This window comes from Triturus cristatus, chromosome 12 (genome assembly GCF_964204655.1).
Source record: "Triturus cristatus chromosome 12, aTriCri1.1, whole genome shotgun sequence".
NCBI lineage: Eukaryota > Metazoa > Chordata > Amphibia > Caudata > Salamandridae > Triturus > Triturus cristatus.
Window position 1 is genome coordinate 813222933 of NC_140595.1, and position 25809 is coordinate 813248741.

General features: G+C 46.1%; 1 protein-coding gene across 2 annotated transcripts in view; it reads left to right on the forward strand.

The window, feature by feature from the left end:
• Positions 1–25809, forward strand: part of CHRNB1 (cholinergic receptor nicotinic beta 1 subunit) — a 185536-nt gene that overhangs the window by 9546 nt on the left and 150181 nt on the right. Inside the window, exon 2 of one of the 2 annotated variants that reach the window (XM_085639179.1) lies at positions 13730–13962. The exons of the other annotated variant lie outside the window; for it this stretch is intronic. The gene's annotated coding sequence lies outside the window, so the exon portion shown is untranslated. The remainder of the gene's footprint in view (positions 1–13729; positions 13963–25809) is intronic. 2 annotated transcript variants of the gene reach the window in all.

Genomic DNA, 25809 nt, shown 5'->3' on the forward strand with positions numbered 1-25809 from the left:
CCTATGATCGTACGAAATATCATAAAGGTACCTGAAGGACTGCTTAAAGCTGCCATCTTACTGAAAGCCATAAACTCAACACCTATCTCTCGCACTTATTTATCCATCACGCTGCTAAGCGCTGTGTCCCATAACATGATAACCGCATAACGGTGGTCATCACGCATAACATGGAAACACTTCCTACATAGGATCGAATCAAAGACAACACCCTTCTGACCGCACACCCTTCAGGGTGTTGCCTGCTGCCCTAGGCAAGCGCTTCAGCACCCCACATAGGGGCAGTAAGCACTATATAAATGTTGCAATATAGTAGGCAGACACTGAGAACACAATTCTGACAGGGAGGACCAGGGCATACACACAAAAGGGGAGAGAGATTAGGACCCACACTATGATAAAGAGACAATCAATACATACAATTTGGATTGATCAATGAAAACATGGAGTTTTTCACAGTTCAAAGTCAAAAGTAACCCTACTGCACCCACAACCCTTTGATAATATAACTTTACCTTTACATGATAAAAAAAAACATGTGACCAATTCACAAAAGTGAACTTAGAAAAATAGCAGGCAATGAGAGAGGTGATGATTTTGGGGTCACCCCTAACCTAGGGGGAGGACCAAGCAGATGCCTTGAACACAAAGAGCTTATCATGCTGAACGATTCAGTGGTGGTCCCATCCTCCCAGGACCACCCCAAGCAAAGTTATGGGCAAAAATACAATGCCAACCAAAGGCCCAGCAAAGCATTATGGGGCGAGATTCTAGAGTGCAGTGAATATTATAGTATTAGCTCTCCGCTGAGCCCGGAGAGCCTGCCCCTTGAGGAATTTTTGATATTGGATACTATAATATCCCTGTGGTACACTACCCCAAGGCCTAAGGTAAAGAGGAAAAACCGCTGGGTCTATCGAAGGCTCAGAATTGGCAGCCATGGCTTTTCTGATGTCATGAATGGGACTGGGACTAGAGGGGGAGGGAGCAGGTTGGGCGAATCGTGAATGATGCAGTGTCACCACGCAGGCTCTCCTGGGAAACCTGCCATCTACCTTCTGGGTTTGCAGTTGCTTCCTGTGGTGTTCTGACCAGCAGAGGTGCAAGGTACTTATTGTTCTGAGTAAGCCTGGGCAAATCACTACGCTACGCTCGCGTAGTTTGCGAAGTTCGCGCTACTTCGCACTACGCGAATTGCACGTAGCACAGTACGAACACGCGTAGCGTAGTGCTGCGGTCATTTTTTGCGTGCTCGTGGTCCTCAACGTCAAGTTGGCGACCGCCAGCAAGCAAAATGACATCCCAGCGAGACTTTTTCCTTGTTCGCGATCAGCAACATCAAGTTGGCGATCGCGAGCATGGAAAATAAACCTCCCGGCGAGATTCTCAACGCGAGGAGGTCAGGTTTCTCATTGCGAGTGGTCGCGTATGCTCGCGACCGCTCGCGATGTGAAACTACCAGTTCTCGTTGAGAAAGCTGCCGCTCGAGTAAAAATCTACTCGAGCAGCAGAAAACTACAGCTCGTACTGTGCAAGATGCCATTTTCAATGATTGCACAGTGCCGGTTGCTTGTCCGCACTGTGCAATCATTGAAAACGACATCTGGCACAGTGCGAACAAGGTACTACGCAGTTCGTGAAGTGCTACGCGTAGCTCGCGTAATGCGAACTGCACTTTGCGTAGCTTCGCGAAGTGCTACTTTGCGAACTACGCCCAGGGTTAGTTCTGAGGCAGGTCACTTCCTCTACACATTCCTCATGCAGGCTGGGTCTTGCTCTAAAGAGGCCTGGTATTTCCCTTGCACAGGACTCTACAGCTTCATTTTCGACCACAGTATAAGCTAATGGGGTAGCCCAGTTAAGTGCAGAACCTGGGATTCGTGCATTAAGGGAACAGGGTTCTGCCACCTATTCGCTTCAAAAAGCGTGAAATCTTTTACACAATTTGGTCCCTCTAATAAGATGAGACTAACATTTAATGAAAAAATATATATCCAAATGACGTCCAAATACAAAAGAGAAAAGAAAGCTCATATACTTCTGAGTTAATATATGATTTTATGATAAATGGATATGAGTTGTGTAATTGAAAGAATATATGAATAGAACAAATATATGCACACACAGATATACAGTATACAATTACACTTAAATTGATGACGTGAAGTGAACACAAAAGAATATATTTACATACCACAATACAATATATACATAACAAATAAACATAAATTCACGACACACATTTAAACACTGTGAGGTATTTTTAAATATGATTCAACCCAACTAGTAATTTATCTAGTTTTTCACAATTGTTCTGGGTGATCATTTCCACTCGGTACTAAGCGTCAACGTTTCGACCCCTGAACAATATTGCGATTGTGTAATCGTCTGTGGGGGGTCTTCCTCAGGACTAAATGATGAATCTGTGTGTGGCCTGTTTGAAAGAAAATGAAGGTACTTTAGAGTTTGTGAGAGGTTTGGACAATATTATATGTGGAGAGACCTTATGTCCCTGCTCACCTTCAAAGAGGTTCCACCCTGATATCAAATGACAGCACAGTAGCTTGTGTAATTTGAATGGTTGACCTGTCAGAAATAAACTATGTCTGTCACCACCTGTGTCCAAAAGGAACATTCTTAAAGTTTCGATATAATATGCCCTTGCAGGGACTGTACCTTATTCAAACATAGCTCATCATATCAGTCGGTTAGATCAATCAGTGGCATAGCATGCCTGCAATTCTATAAAGGGATGATGGCTGTGTTTGGGAAAGAAACTAAAAAATTCCCCATTCCACAAATAAATCAAAGAAACATAAAATGAAAGCATGGAATGGCTCAATGTAACTGAAGCGGACAATTTTTAGGTGGATATTGTGAGAAGTTGGCCTGGTATATGATGTTCACTAGTTAAAGTGACCACCTTGTACCATGCCAAGCAACCCTTATGGTGTGGTTGTAAGTCAACCTTTTCGGACTAGCTGCCCTAGTGGTAGCGTAGGCTAAGCAGTCTTTGAGGCTAAACTCGTTAAAGCGTGTTAAGCAAGCTGTTTTACCATATGTAACCCCCCTTTATACCAATGAAAGGACACCACACAGATATATATTCAAAATATATATGTATTTATTACTCAAAGTATCCCCTAGACTCTTTATGAGCACAGGAGCACAAATCGTTAAACAAGAAAGTATTACAATATACAGAAGTTGCACTTTATATGGATGGGCCCTGGTGGCCACTCAAACCATATACTAAAATAGTGGTATAAGTACCACGACTGGGAAAGGGAAAAGGCCTAGGGCCTCTAGAATCGCTGGGCCTACAAGGAGCTAACTTCAGTTAGTGACCAGGAGATCCACGGGTCGCGTGTGCAGTGAGGAAAGTTACACGCGGGCTCCCATAGGTTTTCAATGGGTGCGTAAAAGTTAAAAAGTTACTGCTAGAAGGGTCTTCTGGATGGACTACGAACTTAAGACTTAAAACACAGACACTAGAGATGTTTCTCTACACTTGGGCACCGGAGTGCCAGCTTTACCTCACCCACAGGAAGCGGGTGTATAGGTCTCGAAGTGCGTCGGGTTTCGTCTATCTGTTCAATGGAGCCTGATGACAAAGATGCTGCAGGCGGTCGGTCCCGAAGAGATGCGGTGGATCCAAGGGTGGATCGGAGCTGTAGAAGACCTGAAAGCAGAGGGGACAGTGTTAACAGTCACTAGCCAGTGACCGGCGTGGCACCAGGTAGGTACCAGGCGATGTCGGGTGCAAACAGGTGATGAAGTGTAGCTTGTCTCCGCAGCCACGTGGTCCCTGAAGGTCGACGACGTCCAGGAGTCGGTTCACGAGCTGTCCCACGCAGGCTCTCGCTGTCGGCGGTGTCGGCGACTCGAAGGAAGCAAACAAGCCTTGGCAAAAGCAGAAGTCGTGAAGAATGAAGAAAGCTGATTACCCTGACCAGCAAGGTCAGAGGGGCTGCTCCTTTGGAGGGGAGCAGGGGCCAGTCTGGAGCAACCAGACCAGCATCGTAGTTTTCAAGGGTGGTCGCCAAAATGGCCACTAGCCAACGGGCCAGGGACCGGGCAGGTGCGTTGAGATGCAAAGTGCAGAGGGGCCCCACGCAGATCGTGGAGATGCTGGAGGGCTCACCTTTGGTGCAGATGCTGCTCGGATGTTGGGCTTCTCAGGACCCAAAGCACAACTTGGAGGGAGCCTCTGTTGTCGCGCTTGCAGCTTGTCGTGGGTCTTTCAAGATGGCTGGCTCACGTGTCTCGGTGCCTCCACGGGTTCCTTCTTCTCAGGGACTGTGGATCGGGCGGTGAGAGGTCTGGAGGTCCAGGTCTTGTCGGGCTCTGGGCTCGGGCTCCGGCAGGAGGCGGCGGCAAAGCAGACGTCGAGTAGCTGGTTGGTGCTTGCGTTAGCAAGATGGTCACTCCCTGACCATAGGGGAGATTTCCTTCTGTCCTCTGTGCAGCAGAGCGTCGAAGTTCCCGTCTTCTTCTTTGTAGTAAGTTGATTCCAGGATGTCTGAAGTCTTAGGACACAGCTCCTACCTTTAAGCGGATTCTAGGGGCCGGACTACCTGCTAGGTCCCTCCCTAAGGTTGGGACCAGGAAGGGGGGTGGTTACACCCCCAATCCTTTGTCCAGCTCGCCCCAGGTCCGGGGCTGGTGTGCCCCAGGACCGGTTTGAACTGGCATATGCACCAAGGCTCCTTGTGAGCCTCAGGCATGTCTGATTCTATTCAAGCCCTACCTGACCAATACACAAAATCCTGTCTGGGGTGGTGCACGCACCTCCCCTGGCAGGAAACCCTTTGTCCACGTCTCCCAAGCTGGAAGGACTCCCAGCAGCAGGAGGGCAGACTTGTGTCTGTGGTGGCAGCATCCATTTTGTGGAGCTGAGGCTATGTCTGATTTTACCCGGTTTCAGGCATTGTACATGTCGTGTCCCTCTAGAAGGGTGGAATGCTAACCCCGTCGCCAGAATTGGCGAGGGGTTAGTATTCCAATTCGTATGACACCTTACTCGACATGTTTTGATAAAGCCAAACCAAAGATAGCATTTAACCGCGAGGTTCATAATGCACTTAAGAGTATATGGTATGGCGATATCTGGAAACGGTAGAAGGAAGTAGTTCCGACCACTGCAGACAGGCTCAGCTCATGCCAGAGCACCATCTCACATGGAACCAAGCACTCTGCCTTCAGGATTGTTAAGGCCTGCCATAGGAGTGACTTATAGGTTAACATGTGTCCCATTTAAGGTTAGGTATAGGTATACTACACCTAAGTAAGAGGTGGTTACACCACTTACCCCAGCTGAGTGATCAGCCAGTTGTGTCAAATTGCTAGGCCAGGCCAGGGGTGGCGCAATACATGCTTCAGCCCCTGGTAGGCCTTAGATACACCAATGCCCTGGGTACCTAGTGTACACTGGTACAGGGGCTCACAGGGTGATCCAATTCCAATTGGTTATGCACCTATAGTGCATAGTGTCAATTTAGTAGAGAGAACAGCAGGCTGGGGGTCTGATTAGCAGGCCCACAGCCTCAATATGCCAAAAACCAGTGAAGCAAAAAGCAAAAATTTGGGGTGACCATAGGATAGCAGACCCTCCTCTCCTACAGATATGCAAAATGCAGTCACTCGCAATGAAAAGAGGCAGTAAGTGCAATGGGCTGAACCCTTGACCAATGATGGATGCTGCAGTTGGTGGCAGCAATATGTGAGTGACACTTGAACAGACCTGTGGATGAAAAGGGCTGACCAAAAGCCTCTTTGTATCTGTGCATGTGTATTAATTATGATTTTAAAAAAATCTATAGACCTTTTGAGATGGCTAAGGCTGTCTCCATACCAGGTTTAAAGAGTACTTTGTGCTTAACATACAGACACAGATGCACAGGCCCACGAAGGCGGGTTTTGCAGAAGTGTACACTGGCACTGTAAAGAAAGATGCAGGGACAGTAAAACAGACATGGATCAATAGACTGGGAAACAAAGAATACCATGAAGAGAGACAAAGGACAGTAGAGGACTTGTAGGGACTGTAAAGCAGACGTGACAAGAGAGCAGGGTCGGACTGGCCTATAGGGCAGTCGGGCAGTGCCCGATGGGCTGGTCTGACAGATCGGCTTGTTGGCCGGTTTTATGGCCAAGCGGCTGGTGTTTACTGTTGATTTCCCTGATGCTAGCACGAACAATGCCTGCAGCAAACTCAAGCGGGTGCAGTCTCTCATAACTTGCAAAATCCCCATACAGCGTCTTTACAAGTTCAAAAGTGCGCTGATTTGAAAATATAGGCCACTTTTTTAGCTATCTGGTTGGCCAATGGGGCCCACGGTATTGTGATGCCCTGGCCCATTTTTCGTCCCAATCCAGCCCTGCATGAGAGACACAGACTTGGGTGCAGAGACAGGTGGCAAGACAATCGCAAAGGAAAGGCCTCATTTTTTGTATGGCCACAGCCACTCCTACTCTACCTTCCATAACCTCAGGTCTCCCTGTGGGTCTTCCTCCGTCTTTTCCCACTATCAGTCCCACTTCTTCCCTTTGGCCCTCTACACGTCTAGCGTTGCTTATCCTTGGAGCTCTTCCAATATTTACTTCTACCCTTTTTCCTTTGTCTACTCCTCCTGCTCCGACTTTTCAAATTTTTACCTGCATTTTCTCGTGTGCCCTACTGCTACCGTCCATATTTTACCTGATTCTTCTCACTATCCCCCACTCTCATTTTCCCCATCCTAACTTGCACTCCTTATCGTGTGCTTCCCCCTCCTGGTCTCCTCGGCTTTCCTCTTCCTCTCTCCCTCTGCTTACTTTCTCCATCTTTACTTTCTCTGCGTATTCTGTGCCTCTTCCTCCCACACGCCATCCTTACTTTTGTTTCTCCCCTGATCTGCCTTCCCCACTTCATCGATGTGAACTCCTACCCCCTGATTCTTTGTCTCTTTTTGTTCATGTCTTCCCCCTTGAGAGGTTTTCTAGTTGAGCAGGGATAAAAGAGCTTCAATTGGCTTTCTAGACACTATACAGTAGAAATGACCTTGGTCCTTAGTCCATTAATGATGGCTGACTGTGTCCGGTGCATGTCATTGGCTGCCTTATACATTTTTATGTCTCGCCTAGGCAGCACTTGTGCTGTCTCTTCGAGACATGCTGTATTCAGGTATGGACATTAAGCTCCGCCCATTTCCCCGTGCATCTTTTCAATTGGCTCCTGTTACTGTCCTTTGTAAATTTTGGCTTTTGATGTGTTAATAGGCTTAGTAGTCCCTCCTTAGTACCTCCCTTTCTCATGTTGTAATCTCCCATGAGGACTGCCCCTCTTACATCTGTTGTTACTCTGTATGTTATTTATTACACTTGTGAGGACTATTTATTTAGCTGTCCTCGAGAAGCGCTCCTGCTCTGCCGATGCCTGCCTTTTCCTTCTTCAGCACGCTCACATCAGAGCTTTAAAGTTGGCCGCTTTGCTTTCATGCTCTATCGCTTTCCCCCTCCAGATTCACATTAGAAGCCCTCCCCGCCCCCTCCGAGCACAAATGCAGCGCTTCTCTCCTCCGACCCTTTCTGTGTGCATCTTGTCCACACACGCGTTCAGCTAATGACTGCCTTTCTTTTTATTCGGTGTGCGCCGCTTTATTTTTTTTTTTTATTACGCCACAACAGGAGCCCACCTGGGAGTTTCCAAGCTGGCCACTGTCATGAATTATTACTTCACTCTCCTGATTCACGTTCGGCCCTCCCACCACCCCTGAGTACAAACGCAGCTTTTCCCTGCCCCCACCCTTTCCATGTGCATCGAGTGGGGCACCATCACTGTTGTTATGTCAAAGAGGGGGAATATTTAGGCTTTTTTTTACAGGCGGATAGCCAGGGCCTAACTTTAACAAACGTCCTCACATAGACAGCTTTTTAGCAAATGTATCTAAGCATTGCTTCAAACACGCACTGTAGTGAGTTCTCTCTGAATACGTACAGGCATTGTTAAGTTAGCATAACCACGTTAAATGTTAGAAAGCCATCTTTTTGCTTTTGCACACGACACTGCGTTTACATGTTATTTCTTAAAACAAACTGCTGACTCGAGACTTGCTTCACACAAGAGCAATCTGTTGTTACCATCCCAAAGCTCTGTGCAGCGACCTTGGTCTGTACACGGTGTGACAAATAGTCTGGATTATTACACAATGCATGTTTTTCACTCTAGGTTGATCGGCCCACTATTTAGCCATAACACACGCGCAGCTGCAAATGCCTGAAAGTTGATGCTTTTAATATCACAGACATCATGTTTATTATTCAGACCGAAGACGAGCCTTCCTGCGAGAAGACTCCTGATGCTCCTGTGATGTGATTTCACTAAGCTGATCTTTGAGGTATGGGGTCCCCTATTCAAGCCTAAGAGACCTTCTATTAGCATAATAATAATATTAGCTTCTTAGTAAAGGGAAGGTGGTAGTATCCACTGTCATTATAACATGATCACCCCTTTTATATTCTATGGTATTGTAACTATGTTGCTGGTTTTGATATTAATCATTTGTCTGCTTGTATTAGCCAAAGTACTGCATCTTAGGACACGTGGTCTATAAAAATAAACCCCTTTTATTTACAACGTGTCTCTGTTGATTATTGTTCTGGACTGATGTGAGAATAATATACGAACAGGTATTTCCGATTCCCACCATTCCTGAGTATGTACTGAGTCGCTTGTTCTGGGTTGTCTATTCATTGGGACCGCCGAGCTGAATCTCGGATAACGAATGGGACACTTATGCTAGCCGGATACTGGGTTCTGGGTTCTGAGGTGAGTTTCTGGTACACCACAACTCACTGAGGTCCTGGGGTTCTACGCATAGTTCTGTGTATAAGCAGAATCCCTGCAACATGGCGCACCTAACGTTTGGTCTATGAGTTGAAACGCCTTAGTAGTGCTTACATTTAGTCCACAACGCCCTCATTCTTGTTTCCGGATAACAAGTCTGACGGATTTAAACCTACCTAGTTCTATTGATATAGGTTCCTTCAAGCTTGATCATTAAAAAGGTTATTGAACCCTTGTGCTACTGAATACTTGAAGTATAGCTTGTCCTTATGGCAGTAGACATTGCGGCGCACAGCCGTGCAGCTCTGAAACGTCATTTGACGCAGTATGGGGTGCCGGACACGGGCATGGACGTCATCTTTGTGGTGGGAGCCGATGCGGCTCACCCGTTTGAGTTGTTCTATTCCTGGGTGACGATTCCGGCAGTCAGTGGGGATGACGATACCTTTCATTCTTACACTGCTACTGCCGTGCCTGCTAACTATGCGCCGTATAGGACACAGGAGATACCAATATCTGCTTGGCAACATCAGATTTGGTTTAATGGCGCCCTCCCCCATGTGGTTATACCGCCGAGAATGGGCCCTTTATCAATTGCAGGGGCCACTTGGCCGGTACTAGCCGGATTTACGCCTCATCCCCGTTACCTCACGGTGACGGTGGCTGAATTGCGTGTACTACACACTGCCCTTATATCGGTATATAGGGCGTTGGTGCAGTATGTGTCGCGCACTGTACAGGCGGGGGCGCCTGTTAGTGCGGGACAACCTAGTGATCGTCACGCGGTGGTCATTAGTCCTGTTATGGTCAATTCTGTTATGGGCAAGCGCCCCCTCACAAGGGATGATTATCCTTTCTGGCTTGCTGAAAAATTTGACCAAATAGAGGCGGTTTATCCGCATACAACTCCTGTGGAAAAACACAGGATCCTCACCATTAGTTTGCCTAAAGACTTAGTTCCCCATATAGATGATTGTGTATCCTGGGGTAAGATTTTTGCTGCGACGTACGCGCAGTGCTTTGGCACTCCGTCTATGTTACAGCTGCCCTCCATAATTAAACAGGTTCAAGAGGACCATGGAGCGGAGTCTGCGATAGAATTGGGGATGCGGCTCCTCGGAGATTTTGGCCTGGTGGCTACCATGATAATGGGAAACCTTAAGGGTGATGCGTTGCACTTTCAGGTTCGTAATGAACTGAAGAAAGTTGCTGAAGAGGACAAGCCGCAGGAATTTTCTAAAATAATTTCAGAAGCATATCGTGATTTGGGTCGTAGCTCTTTAGGAGTTAAGCCTGTGATCAAAAATCCCGATTCTAAGCAGCAGGGTAAGGCAGAAACTTCTGGTAAGGATGGTCGGCCAATTTTTCCAAAACAACCTTGGCGGACTAAACAACAGGGAAAGCAGCAGCAGAAACAGGGCTCTCGGCCTGCCTCTCCCGTACAGTCAAGTAGTGAACGCACTTATGATCTGCGAGATCGTGCTACTATTAAGTCTCCTGATAGATTTCAGGTTTCTGAACCGCGCTCTCCTCGTTCTTCACAGGAAACATCGGCTACACAGTCTGGTGGCGGAGGCGGTGGCAAAGGTCGGGGTGCTCCACAACAGCGTGACCAACCCCGACAGACTGAGGGTAAAGGCAAGCAGGACGAGTTTGCTCGACAAAGACCCCCGTTTCAGAAGAAGAAAGTGGCGGCTCTGACGGCAAAATATGCCTCAGATAGTGCGGACACAGCTTCAGAACCGGACATGGGCGCTGACGCTACTGGACAGCGCGGCAGAAATTACCATAGTCCGTCAAGCTCTGCGTCCATTTCTGGCGGCGACAGCAACTGATGTATTGGTTACTGTTGAAACTGCTGACACCAGAGTGGCTCCCCCTGATAGACTGTATGAAATAGTCTTATTAATAGAGGGTGACATACAACGTACTATAAAAGGGATTTTTTGGGATAATCTGACCACCACCTATGATATCCTCCTAGCGGAGGCAGATTGGCCCCCAGCCTTCATTTTGGAAGCTCCTAGAGGGGAGGAGAAAATCCTCCCGTCCTTTGCGCACACGGTGCCTCAGGACCAAGCTGAAATGTACGCTGGTGAGTGGGCGCTGGCGCTTGCGCCAGCGGTATATCGTACTCAAGTGGGTTGGGACCGGTTGTCCCCCTGCCATGAGATTCCATTGCGGTCTATGCCCCAGCCTCAGCCCCAATATCCCATGCGTCGTGAAGCTAGACCCCACGTCGCGGCGATCCTTGAACAATTGGAATATCAGGGTGTAATTGAAACTTGTGTGTCCCCTATGAATAACCCTTTATTCACTGTAACGAAGCCTGACGGCTCGTACCGTTTAGTTTTGGATTACCGGCACCTAAACTCCCATTGCCGGACCTGCGCGGTACAGAATACACATAGCTCGGCTCTAGTCGACAGTCTCGTGCGTAAACGGTTTAAAACGACACTTGACATTTCCAATGGCTTTTTTAGCCATAACCTGTCCACACTGAGTAGCCAGTGGACAGCGTTTACTTCGGGCGGTAAACAAAAACAGTTTACGAGATTAGCCATGGGCTACAAAAATAGCCCTGGCGTCTTTTCCGCTCGCGTGGTTTCTCTCTTAGAAAGAATAGACCCCGAGGCATACTCCTATGTTGACGATATCTACCTCACGGATGACGAGCTGTTGCCGCATCTGTCTCGAGTCGACAATATTGTAGTGAGTTTTGCTGACTATGGCTACAAATTCAATTTTGCGAAGTCTCACATCGCGGAATATACAGTGTTGTTTTTGGGCTACGAGCTCAATAATGAAGGAAAGGGGTTAGCTCCCCACTTTCTGGAGAAGTGCGCATGCTTGAGTGCGCCAACGACGCTAAAGAAATTACAATCTCTGCTGGGCTTTCTGAATTTCGGCCGTACGTACATTCCTGATTATGCCCAGCGTATCAAGCCGCTTTACGCCTTGGTACAACCCACATTTTCGAAGTCTAGCTGGCAGCTGGAACATTCTAAAATTTTACAGTCTTTACAGGCTGACCTTCTTGCTTCACAATATTTGCTGACACGTGATAACCGCACTAACCTGGTAATAAGAATAGTGCCAGGCGCCGTGGGTTTCACGTATTTGACGTTTAATGAGGGCGATACAGTCCCCATTGCGTACAAATCCCACTTGTACACCTCTGCTGAATTACGTTTTTCCGCGGTCGAAAAAGTTCTGACTGCTGTACAGATGGCGATCCTTAAAGAACGCGCACTGTCACATGGGAAACAGATTCTGGTTGTAACACCCTATCCTGCCTTAGAAGCGGTGACAAAGGCAAGTGTACCAAATTCTAAAGCTTTGCATCCTCGGTGGATACAATGGGCCACAACACTGACGTCGCCAGACGTCACCTACATCTTTGATGCCTCATTACAGACTCAAGAGTTCTTGCAGTATGAATTCGTTCATCCGGCTCCTCTGTCTTTGCGCCCGCTCGAAGAATACCATTGTGTCATATACACTGACGGGTCTGCGCAGCCCGCAATTGGATCAAAGCACGCTTACTCAGCGGCTTGCGCAATTGTCGTAGGTACTTTCGTAAATGGTGAATTCCAATCTGATGCAGTGCATACGCAGTCATTGGGCGATTGTACCGCGCAATTGGCGGAGCTTCGGGCTCTAGTGCTTGCACTGGAGTTTGCTGATCCCCGAGTCACTACTCTAATAGTGAGTGATTCTTTCTACTGTGTCCAGTCCTATAATGACAATTTACACTTCTGGTCTCAGAATGACTATCGAGACACAAAAGGTGGCACAATTAAGCATAAAACGCTTTGGGTTCGAGTGGCAGACTTTAAAGAACGTCTCCCTCTCGTGAATGTTATTCACACTCTTGGTCACCAGCGACTTGGTGTCCATGCTGTCGGCAACAGCTTGGCTGACGAGGCAGCTAAAACAGCAGTGGCTACATACTTAGTGGCAGCAGTTACCAGATCTAAGAGTAAGATTGATGATGACATCTTGGCAGCTATTGCTGCTACAGAAAAGGGAGGCGATTACCCGAAGGGTTTTCCTTCTCGTTACATTTACCATTTAAGTCCTGATAATGTCCCATTAGTGAGGATTAACGACGTTGGTGACAGAATTATTCCCAACGCGGACTGCAGACCCGCACTGATTCTGGCTGCTCATGAGGGGTTGGCGTCTGCCCACGCCGGAGTGTCAGCCACAATATCTCTGCTACAACAACGTTACTGGTGGTTTGGTTTATATAAACAAGCGCGCGCTTATGTTCTTGATTGTGACATTTGCCAACAGATTAAACCTTCTACTGTTGCGCGCCCATCACAAACACAGTTGTACATATCCAATAAACCATTTGGTTGTGTTTATTTGGATCACTGCGGTCCTTTTTCTTCTGATACTGCGTACAAGTACATCTTGGTTGCAGTGGATTCGTGCACACGTTTTCTGTGGGTATGGCCACAAAGGAGTGCTGACTCGCGGACTGTCATCAGAGATTTGCGTGTCTTTGTGGGAACTTTTGCGTGTGGTACCTTCCATTCTGATCAGGGCCCTGCGTTCGCCTCTAAGGCTTACAAGGAGGCTATGAGAAATTTGGGGGTCCTAGTCAAATTTTTGTCCCCCTACCGACCTGAGGGTAATAGTGTGGTGGAGCGAATGAACCGTGACTTAAAGCAATCATTGACAGCCCGTGTTTTAGGCACAGGCCGGAACTGGCTAGCCCATTTGTATAACGTCCAACGTGCACTTAATAATCTCCCTAGAAGGTCTCTGGGTGGGCGGACCCCGTACATGATGCTCTTCGGAATCAGAATGTTTGTACCAGACCTTGATGGTCTAGACATGGCGGCGTCGACCGCACCCTTTGACGTAGATGATCACTGTGCTGTTTTACAGACTCTACAAGAAGCCAGAGACACTCTATCGAAGGCACACTTGCCCTCCACATCTGAAGTTGAAGTTCAGGTTCCGGTAGTCGGCTGGCTACCCCGAGTTGGAGATCTGGTCCGTGAGAAGGTGGAGAACAAGAAGGAGTTCGGCCCCTCTTATCGTGCACCAGTTCCAGTGCTTGGAGTGCAGGGTACAAGAACAGTCATTTTACCTCCACTTCCTGGTCGCAAAGAAAACAGGTACATCTCTATTGACAATGTCAAACTTCAGCGAGTGGCCGATACTTCTTAGTATGACTCCAGCAGTTTCATGCCAGACGATGCAAAGAAATTCAATGTTGACTCTTGCTTCTAACACCTTGCCTGATGTTGCCATCGAGATGCAATCGGTTACTGATCCCTTGTTGATACCATCGGCTGGTGGTTTGCCCGAAGAGACTGAGTATGCTTATCCTACACGTGGTCCCTCGCCTGTTTTACAATCTACGGCACTTGGCCAGTCCCGTTTCTCCTTTGACACTAACTCATTGCCCTCAAGCCCCCCATCGAACATTGCAGTTTTTTTCAGCTGGTTTAAGAGACATTTTTTGATTGCCCCTTGGACATACATTTGGCTGTTGCTTTTCAGTGTTTTTTTGTTTATGTCCATTGGATTCGTAATAGTTTTTTTCCGTCTTGTGGATGGCCACTATCTGAGTGAGAGATCGACAATTAGACTTATCAATGGAACTTTGGCCCCCCACTCCTCGTCCCACATCATGAAGAGGGAACAGACTTTTGTGAATATTACTGCCTGGCCCGTCTTGGATGGAATCGCATGGGATGCTGTTAAATTCCAAATTCATGGGCCTACAGAGGTCATTAATGTACCTAATGTATTTCGTGTTTCTATGGGTGATGTGGTTAGGCAGAACATACGTTCTGATGATTGGGATGTACACGCCATTGAATCACTGTTTTCTGATTTGAAGTATTATGCCGCTTTTGATGCTGAAGATTTATATGAAAATGCGGCTAATTATGCGGAACAGTATTGTTTTCAACATTATGGCAATCATTTTCTGCATAAAGCAAATACATTTAGAAATTTTGTAAATTTTACCCAATGGGAACACTGTCCTACTCCCGAGTTCGGAAGTTCACAAACAATAGTTAACAAGTATTCATATTTTACCGATTTCAGTGTTTCCAACCCGGCAGCGTTTTATTTTAAGGTGCTGCCTGAGTCTGCCGCAAAGGTTAGACTGACACACACAAAGCTACTTTATTCTAAGTCCTTTATGGACGAGTTGTCAATCAAAGGTTATGATGTATGGAAGGCTACTATTGATCTAAAGTCGGTTTGGGGTTCCAAGCCGTGGCAGGTACAGGGTACAGAGGCTTTACATCGTGCCTGTCTTATACCAAATCATATTTTATTTTTGAATTCATCCATCTTCCAAACCACCTGTTTTGGATTGGCTACTTCTAAACAATTAAAGTCACCTTCTGTGCCGGATCTGGGCGCTTATCCCAATTGGGATAACCACACAGATCTATCCCTTGCTGCTTTGCAAACCTTAGTTTCAAATTCATCTTTCAATATTTCGAAAGTTAATAGTGAGGGTTGGTTAATTTGGCAAAGCAGTTCAGATTTCTGTCAACGACGTTTTCTGGGACTGAAACCGGGGTATACTCAGGAACGCGTAGACCCTCGGTTTGAGTCTTCACATACTGTAACTACATACTCTGTGGGCAAGTTGTGTCAATCTTGGCTGCGACATTCCACTTTGGCGTCTGTCAAAGTTCATTTATCACAATTACATGACAAAATAGATTTGAATGATTTTGTTAAGGGTCCTGTGGGTGGCAGAACCAAAAGGTGGGCGTATGCTATTTACAACGAAGTCTGGAAGTTGTCGCAGATTGAGGCGGCTTCCAGGTTGAGAGCTATTGACCAAGCAAACATGGAGAAGGTTTTAGCCGTTATAGATAATAGCATTAGCACTCTCTCTTCTAGGATTTATACATTAGATAATATTGTTTCTTCTGTTGTTGATATTGTGCATGATGATATGTCTGTGTTATATCATGGTCAAAACCAGTTGCGTTCTGTTATGCAGTTTGCATGGACATTGCAGACGTTAAAGGCAGGGAGAGTCCCTTGGGACTATCTTAACACTACATCGTTATTCCTTCCCTTTAACCTTACTGACAAGCAGCGATTTATGTCCATGAAGGATGCTACATATTCATTGTTACATATTGAAAAATTAGAACCATTGCCTTTTTCTGTAGCGGAGATCAATTCAGCTACGTGGTTAGTCCACGGATTGATAACTCTCCCTTTTGCGCTTTTTAAGTTTACGTCTTGTATGAAACATTATGCTTTGGGTAGATATGAACCGCTGGGCACCGCTTTCATACATGAGGTTTGGTCCCTCCCCTTTACGTATAGATGTACTAGGGACGGCACTGAAGTTTATTTGAAAGGCGAGGAATGTACCACGACACCAGACCATTCCTTGGTATGTAGGCACATTCAATTACACGGCGCATGCAATGTACAAGCACCGAACTTAGCCTGCGTCCTACGAGGTATCCCAGTGCCTGTGATTACGCCTTCTTTCACGCTGCTTGCAAACGGTAGTTATTTAATTTTGAATAATGAAGCTTGCTGCGGGATGTTAGTGGGAATCCCGTACATAGTAACTGTCTCGCAGAAAGTTGTCTGCTGCAATAATGTTCTCTTTCCACCCCCGCATGGGCGGCTGGATGCTTCCATCTGGCCTTCGATTCCAACCTTGAAAGCAGAGTTCAACAAGTTGAGCAGAATAAGAGCTCTATTGTCCCAAAAAGAGGTGCCATTGACTTCCTCTCGTGAAACATTTGTCCTTCACATTGCTAATACGCGCACTGAGGTACAGGCGCTTCTGAATACTGACCTCCCCCTACATTTCGGCTCTTTGATCCAAACTATTTTCAATGCCTCGTCCACGAACGGCCTGGCTCATTTTTTTAAACTTGTGGGCTCGGGTCTCGTGACCTCTTTCCAAACTATTTTTGGTGTGGTTCCGGCATTTTTTCATTCACTTTTTTCGAGCATCTTTGGAGGTGTTCCGCTGCTTCTGGCGCTGGTGGCAGGTGTGCTGCTTTTACTTTTCATACTACGGAATGGCTGCTCCTTCTGTGCCACACGAGCGCCTGTCCCGCCTGCATCTTCTTCGTGATAGGATGCTTGACTTTTATGGAACTCTGCCATTGGCGACCTTAAGCCTGGCATATGGATTATCCTTCCGGTATTGCTACTTCACCTGCGTGCAGCCTGTGCTTCACTGCCTGGATTGTCCCTTTGAATGGCCTTTGGATTTGTGCTTGACCAGCCTGGTGTCTCCGGTGCCAGATTTCGATCGACTGATGAGGCCCTTAGTGTCTCACGAGTTGACATGTTCTGGTGTCCGGATAATGGCTTGTGGTGCTGCACATGGGATCCTGGGTAATTGGGACATCTCTACAGCTGCCTACAACTTCTTGGCTATGAGCTATTTGGAGGAACATTCCGGGTGCCCTCTGATCGTGCTGGAAGCTCCGATGATTGAAGAACACGTGTGTTCCTTTTCGTTGATGGATTGGATGGCTCAGACTTTCGCTGGCCCTGCAAATGATCTTTTGTTGGAAGCAGTTGCGGTATATGCTGCCTATACATTCATGGATTAACTGCGCTGTCGTCCTTGGCGCCTGACGCTCCTGGACAGCACCCTGCCGCGGCATTTACTTTTTTTCTCTGTTTTTCTTTTTTTTTTCTCTCCCTGATGGTTGTTTTGAGTTTTTTTTAATTAATTATATTTTTTTTTCGGACACCACTGTTTCCCCTTTTGCTTTTCAATTTTTTCGTTTCAGACTTTAACTCATTCTGAACCTTTGGATTGGTTACGCCTTGTTCTGCTCTGTCGAAACTGAACTCTGCGTTCTCTCTTTTCTTGCCTACTAAATAGTGCTTCGATCAAGGGGGCGTGTAGTGAGTTCTCTCTGAATACGTACAGGCATTGTTAAGTTAGCATAACCACGTTAAATGTTAGAAAGCCATCTTTTTGCTTTTGCACACGACACTGCGTTTACATGTTATTTCTTAAAACAAACTGCTGACTCGAGACTTGCTTCACACAAGAGCAATCTGTTGTTACCATCCCAAAGCTCTGTGCAGCGACCTTGGTCTGTACACGGTGTGACAAATAGTCTGGATTATTACACAATGCATGTTTTTCACTCTAGGTTGATCGGCCCACTATTTAGCCATAACACACGCGCAGCTGCAAATGCCTGAAAGTTGATGCTTTTAATATCACAGACATCATGTTTATTATTCAGACCGAAGACGAGCCTTCCTGCGAGAAGACTCCTGATGCTCCTGTGATGTGATTTCACTAAGCTGATCTTTGAGGTATGGGGTCCCCTATTCAAGCCTAAGAGACCTTCTATTAGCATAATAATAATATTAGCTTCTTAGTAAAGGGAAGGTGGTAGTATCCACTGTCATTATAACATGATCACCCCTTTTATATTCTATGGTATTGTAACTATGTTGCTGGTTTTGATATTAATCATTTGTCTGCTTGTATTAGCCAAAGTACTGCATCTTAGGACACGTGGTCTATAAAAATAAACCCCTTTTATTTACAACGTGTCTCTGTTGATTATTGTTGTGGACTGATGTGAGAATAATATACGAACAGGTATTTCCGATTCCCACCATTCCTGAGTATGTACTGAGTCGCTTGTTCTGGGTTGTCTATTCATTGGGACCGCCGAGCTGAATCTCGGATAACGAATGGGACACTTATGCTAGCCGGATACTGGGTTCTGGGTTCTGAGGTGAGTTTCTGGTACACCACAACTCACTGAGGTCCTGGGGTTCTACGCATAGTTCTGTGTATAAGCAGAATCCCTGCAACAGCACAGCTGTAAAAGAGGCAACAGATGCAAACTGTAAATCCTGCTGTGCCTAACAGCGCCCATGCCAACCTCTAACACCACTTCCCCCTTGATTTTGTCAAAAGGGCGCCACACCAGAGCTGGAAGACAACTCTTACTTACTGTGGCTTGGCTTGGAAGTGCTTCCACAAAACCACTGGGCGTGAAATAGTTTCAGTTTTAATTATATTTGAATAAAAACCTAATGTTGCATTTTTTTTCATAAACACAAATTGGGGAGATGGAGGTATACATTGGGTTCATCCTCCAGACTGTGTATAGTTATTAATGAATCTGTAAATGACAGATTTGAGAACCTAACCAAAGGGAAGGGCTTCCGCTAAATGTGCGAAACAACGCCCCGAATCTAAGAAGAGAAAATTATTTTCTTGAGTCCCCTCACCCACCAAGGGTTTCCCCTAGGTGACATGCTTCATCATTGGGGCCATCCCAGACAGCTACTGTCTGGGGCGTGCTGCAACTTGCGGAACTACGTAGGAGCACTTTTTGTGCAAAAATGTGTAGTGCAGTGTTGGGGGGAGTGGTGATGCTAAAAATACCTAGCTAGTGAGCGATTAATTTATTCCTGCTCCTAGTTGGTATGGATAAAAAGGGGTTAATAGTAGGGAGGAAGTGTAACTGTTATGTGTATACTATCCCTAGTATTTGGTCGACATGTTTCGAGGTGTCCCCTAAACCTCTTCTTCAGGACCACATGGGGACCGGCCCCATGCGCACCACTCCGTGAGAAAAACAATCCTATACTAAAGAAATAATATAAAGAACAGGTGCACACCTAATGTGTGAGCACCAAAATTAAATACATACGGTTGATATCACTCGTAGTATCTGTTCAAGGAGATAAAGTGACAAGGAGTTTAGTACATATTGCCTGCCCACCTCTCACGTGGGCAGGTCCAAACCGTGTGCAGTGCTTAAATCAATGCACTCCTCTATAGCAGGTGTTGGTGCCCTTAGTAGTAAAATATTTAATAAGTGCTTGTATCCAATGTGACACCTTGGAACACATCGGATTACTCTATTGTGAAAAAGCATGGTTAATCGTTAAAAACATTGGTAAAAAGAGAAAGGAAACTCGTGAGCAAACATCACAAGACAAACAAACATATAAACATACTGTTCACAATTTGTAAGAACATACTTCTGTTTTGGCAACGCTGTGCCTCATGGACTGCCAGAGTGGAGGGGCTTGTAGTAACCCTAGAAGAATGTATATAAAGTATTTGAACAAGGAAAGGGCCATGGGTAAATGCGAAACACTGGTTAGTTATTCCCCATAGTGTGGCGTGGAGGAAAAATGAGCATTTTACAGGGATCCTGGGTTCCTGTTAGGGAAGAAAATATCTTACTTGGCTCAGCACTCCTCCGTCAATGACACCTACTCGTACCCGGGCGGAGCGCATATTAGCGTGTCTTCAGCCCGATGCTGTTTAAGTACTGGTAGGAAAAGCCCAGCCATGCTCATATGCGAGTAAAGACTAGACCGCGGTTGTAAGAAAATGGCTGCCTTGTTTTGGAACATTGTCCACTCCATTTTGGGAGGATAATTTTCAATGTTGAAAAAAATTCGATTAGTGACATTGTAAAAACTGGGGGATGAGTGAATAATAATTTGTCGAAACATTTTGAGGGGATTACCGCAACTGAAAAAAGACTATGAATAAAAGAACATGAAAAAAAGACTATGAACCAAGCTTGTGAAAAATGGCCATTTCATTATTGGAAAGTTTTGAGTGCCATATTGGAAGTACAGACCTGAATTGGCCCACCTCCAATCTTTAGTTAAAAGATTATCAATTGAGGCGTAGTTAGTGTGGTGTCTCCTGAAAGGAGAAACTACTCTAAAGCCTATGTTTGATAGCGAGGCAGTAGGATTTAGACTGTTGCTTTTGTGTGGATGTAGATGTGGATGAGGTCTTTCAGTATTGCCATGTTCCTTGCATCATGCCAGTGGAGTTACAAAAGCAATGTGGGGTCTCACGTGGGAGTCTGTTCGTGGGACCTTTTCTTGGAGGTGCTTTGAGTACCGGCCAGTCCTCTCATCTGTGATGTAAACAAAACAGTCCCGGAGTGGTATTGGGATTATTATATCTGTATCTCCAATGTACCCAAGGTATATTTCATCTTGTGAACTGTCCCCAGAGGATATTATTATTCAGACCTGTCGTATCTGTGTGCAATTTGAACACCCATCTTTGCTCTTTTTGCAGCAGCTTCTGTTCTAAATTGTCACAGTGTGTTATATGTTCTAACACCAACCATCACATGTCATTTGCGGTGTGTTTCTTTTCATTAAAGTGCGCCGTCATCCTCGTGCTTGCCCTGTGGCACCTGATGTTGCTACGGTGCTCACATATTCTCGTGCTGACCTTTCTAGTAGTCATGCCTACATAGTGTAAGTTACAGCTACAGGGCTGTAAGGGCTAAGGGGCCCTTATCGGTGCACCTGTTGCTGCTGGCACTTGCCTCCCCCGTCTCGCGTCCGCTCTATGCAAATTTCATCCCGGCAGATTAACGTGTCGGGGGTGAATATTGCCAGTATATATAGCCTAAATGTCAGATCTCTGGTCAAACATCAGGCGGAGATCTTTGATATTGCCACCAATGACTCCCCTGATGTGTTTTTTATGACCGAGACATGGCTTCAAGACGCTGACACTGCGATTTTAAACCTTGCCTTCCCCCCTGACTATACCGTGGCAACTCTCAACCGTGGTTCGAGAGGTGGCGGAATTGCAATGGCGGTGAAACGTCGCTTTCCTTGTGAATGGAAAGAACTAAAACTTCCAGGTTGCGAATGTGCTCGTTTTAGAGTCTCTCTGTCCCATTGCTTTAGCTTTTCAGGTCTTCTAATATATCGGCCTCCGGGCTGCGATGCGGCCTTTAGGGCCGCTCTCCCGGACGTCATTAGTATAGAAGCTCTTGGCTGTGCAAATTTCAATGTGGTAGGTGACCTCAACCTGCACTTTGACTGTCCTTCCCAATCCTCCATTAAGAGCTGTTTAGCAGATCTAGAAGCCTTGCAGCTCACACAGAGAGTGACGTCCCCCTCCCACTCTGGTGGACACATACTGGACCCGTTCTTTACCTCCTTAGAGGAGATTACCTTATGCCAACCTGTTCAGCTGTCTTGGACAGACCATATGCTGGTGAAAGCAGCTCTCCCTGTGGTAGATCCTCTTTTTGTGGCACTGAATAAAACATCTTTTTCCCGCCAGTGGAGTAAACTAAAACTTGAAGACTTCTACCTCTTATTAGGAAAAACACCCCTACCTCTTCTCGCCGATGTTGACGGTGGGTATGATTCATTCTGCACTTGGATTGGCACGGCCTTGGACTCTCTTATTCCTTTTGTACGTTCCAAGTGCCGGACCAAGGCACATAGCCCGTGGTATGATGAGACCTTGGCGTCTCTCAAGAGAGAGTGTAGGCAAGCGGAAAGGCGATGGAGGAAAGCCTATGATCCCGCGCTTAAGACCTGCTACCTCACTCTATCCAAGGCATATCACAGAGCGGTGTGTCGAACACGTGCCGCATTTTATGTGCAGGAGTTCCGGAATAGCCCTAATCCCTCCAAATTAATCTTTAAGGTCCTAAAGGACCTTATAACTAAGAGGGCCTCCGCGGCTGAAATCTGCACTGACTCTCATTGCGAGAGTCTGGCCTTGTTCTTTGTTCAAAAGGTGCAAGCAATTTACCACACCTTTCCAACTATCGTGCACTGCTCGGATTCATTTGATTGTCCTAAGATCAATGATAGGATCCTGGATCTTTTGTCCCCCCTATCTGAGGAGGGTTTTGATTTTCTGAGCCAAAAAATTAAATCTGGCTCCCCTGCAGACCCCCTCAAACCGGCCCTATTTAAAAACATGCAGGCCACATGTCGTGCACCCTTGCTTGCCCTTATCAATATGTCACTGGGTTCAGGGACTGTACCCACCAAGTGGAAGCAAGCGGTAGTTACCCCCATCCTGAAAAAGCCTACCCTCGACCCCACAAAACCTGAGAACTATCGCCCCATCTCTTTGCTGCCGTGGGATGCTAAAGTCATCGAAGCCCACGTGAATGGGATCCTGGCTGACCATCTTGATAAAGCTAACATCTTGGATCCCAAGCAAAATGGTTTTCGTAAAGCCCACAGCACGGAGACTGCCTTGCTATACATGGTTGAACATCTGCGCTCCGTGCTGGACACCGGACAAACAGCGGCACTCCTGCTGTTAGATCTGAGTGCCGCCTTTGATACGGTGTCCCACGATATCCTGTTGCGGCGATTAGAGGAAGCTGGGGTTAGGGGGCTGGCATTAGGCTGGTTCCGCTCCTTCCTTTCCAATAGATCCTTTCAGGTTGCGATACCACCCAGTAAATCCACCTCTCACCCGCTCACCTTGGGGGTCCCACAGGGTTCATCTCTGAGCCCCACTCTCTTCAATCTTTACGTGAGGCCGCTGGCTGCGGTAGTCAAAGGATGGGGCTTGACAATGGTGTCCTATGCGGATGACACGCAGCTGGCGGTCACACTAAGTGGGTACTCAGCTTTGGACGCCCTCAACTTCTGTGAGGGGTTGCGCTCGGTGGCCAATTGGATGAACCAGAATTGTCTCCAATTGAACACAAAGAAGACAGAGGTGATGGTGTTTGGGAAGCAACCTGGATGTTGGAATGACAGCTGGTGGCCCCCCGAGTTAGGAATGATCCCCTCTCCTGCTATGGAGTTAAAAAACCTCGGGGTCTGGCTGGACCCTTTACTTAGTTTCACTTGCCATACTAAGAAGGTGGCTGCCTCTTGTTTTGGCATTATTAGGAGCATCAGGCCGGTGCTTAAATTTTTCGATGCCAGCACTAGACAGCTTGTGGTCCAGGCCTCGGTACTATCCAGGATAGACTATGCCAGTGCTCTGCTTGCAGGCACGAACAAGGCTGAACTTCTGCGGCTACAACGAGTGCAGAATGCCGCCGCAAGAGCGATATTTGGGCTGCCCAAACGTTGCTCAGTGTCAGGAACATTGAAACACTCCATTGGTTGCCTGTTGCGCAGCGGATTGAGTTTAAGGTGCTTTGCCTGGCCTTTAAAATTTTGAAAGGCTTGGCTCCACCTATTCTCATGAATCTTCTGACTCCATATATCCCCTCTCGCTCTTTGAGATCGATGGGCCAGAATTTAGCTGTTGTTCCCCGTTTTCTGTTGAGCAGGACTGGAGGCCGCTCCTTCCGAGTAGTAGCCGCCAAGCTCTGGAACGCTCTTCCTAATGACATCCGTGCTTTGGAAGACTAAACCAGGTTCAGACGTGTCATTAAAACGTTTCTTTTTAATAAAATCAACTGACTCTGCTGCATTTTGTGATGTTGTGTTTACCTTTCTTGGCGCCAGGACGCCCCTTTGCTGGGGCAGCTGTGCGCGGTACAAAAACCATTAACATAACATAACATAACATGTGATCATGTATATCACCCCTGAGCTGTTGCATGTGGTGAACTTTCTTAATTCCCAAGTTGTTTCTGTGTTGAAAGTCACCTTCTTCATGGTAGCAGTTAGGTGGCACACATGCCAGTTGCCACATGGGTGATGGCCTGTGGGTAACATACTGATTACCTGTTGGTTGTTCTTGAGTTGGGATTTTTGGAGTGTGTACTAGGATGTCCCTGAGGTTCTTTCCTCTTCTATGTGAGGACATGGGTAGTGGGATATTTAGTTTCCCGCTGTTGAGGATGCACCAGTGCTTTCTTACTATTATAGAGACTTTGTCGTTGTTTTGCACATTTAGCGGAAGCCCTTCCCTTTGGTTAGCATACATTTTTCACTCAAAAAAGTTATTAACATATTGTGCCGTTAAATAATAATTATGATTTATTTTTATATCAGTTTACATTAAAATACATGTATTTATATATTTTAATAGTTTAAATTAATTTAACATTGTTTCCTGTGGTGTATTAATTTAAATTCCTATCTTCACTGATTTCTATAAGCGGATGTTGCAGTACCACTGGTTGGACTTGTGTGGTGCCGGGTTTACTCCACTCTGAGTAGGAGTGCATTTTACTACTGTATGGGATGCCACTTCAACATTCTTGGACAGAACTTAGAATTCCATTAAACATAGGAGAATTGTTCTTTATCATCCACAAACCAATGGGCTTGTGAAAAAGATGAACTGTACATTAGTAGATTGGGTGCAGTGGTCCATTCAGAACAAGATTGATGTGATAGAATCAGTTGTAAGTATGTTATGGTCTCATCGGTCGTGCCCGAATGGCACCACTGAGGTGGGAGTCCATTTGAAGTCATGAGAGGACGTATTCCAAAGTCCAAAATGTGTCTGGCATGGGTGCATACGTTTCAACCTAAAACCAGTCATGAGAAGCAAGTTGACAGTATCATACAACCAAAAATGGAGGCCTCCCAGATTAAGATGAAAGGTTGGTATGATGATAGACACAAGGTACAAAATACCATTCCTAGTTTAAAAGTAGGGGATTGGGTGTGAGTCAAAGATCCAACTTACGTTATGAAGCGCTTGTGAAACTTCAGGGCACCTCTGCAAATAGAAGGTGTGTCTGGAAGTGCTGTCTGTATCAAAATGAATGAATAGTGGAACATGGAGAAGTTAGTGAAAGTTGACTATGTGGGGTCCAGTGGTTGCAGTGTATCATCAGGGCATCCCAGTTATCCTAGTATTCAATATATTTCCCAGGGCCAAGTACTACCACACAGTCTCATGATGCAGTTAAGGATTGTGATTTTGTTTGACGCAAAAGTGCTAGGTCCATTAAGAATCCATTTTGATACCAGGATGAATAATGTCAAGTGTTGTATTTCATGATACGAATTGTGTCGTTTTCTTCCCTTTCTTTACTCTATTATATGTAGTTTGTTAGTTTGATTTTGTGGAATGCGCAATGCTTTTACGTAAATACTGCATGAGATGTTAGATGCAATTATCTGTATTAGAAGGATGTTCTATTTGTAGGTAAAATACTGTGAAATGTATTTTGCCTTATGTATATATTTTGTATATACTAACTTGTATTTATTAGGAAGACGGGAGATGTTGTGGTGACGTCACTTCAACATTCTTGGACAGATCTTAGGAAGTTTGGGGGGTTTGTTTATGA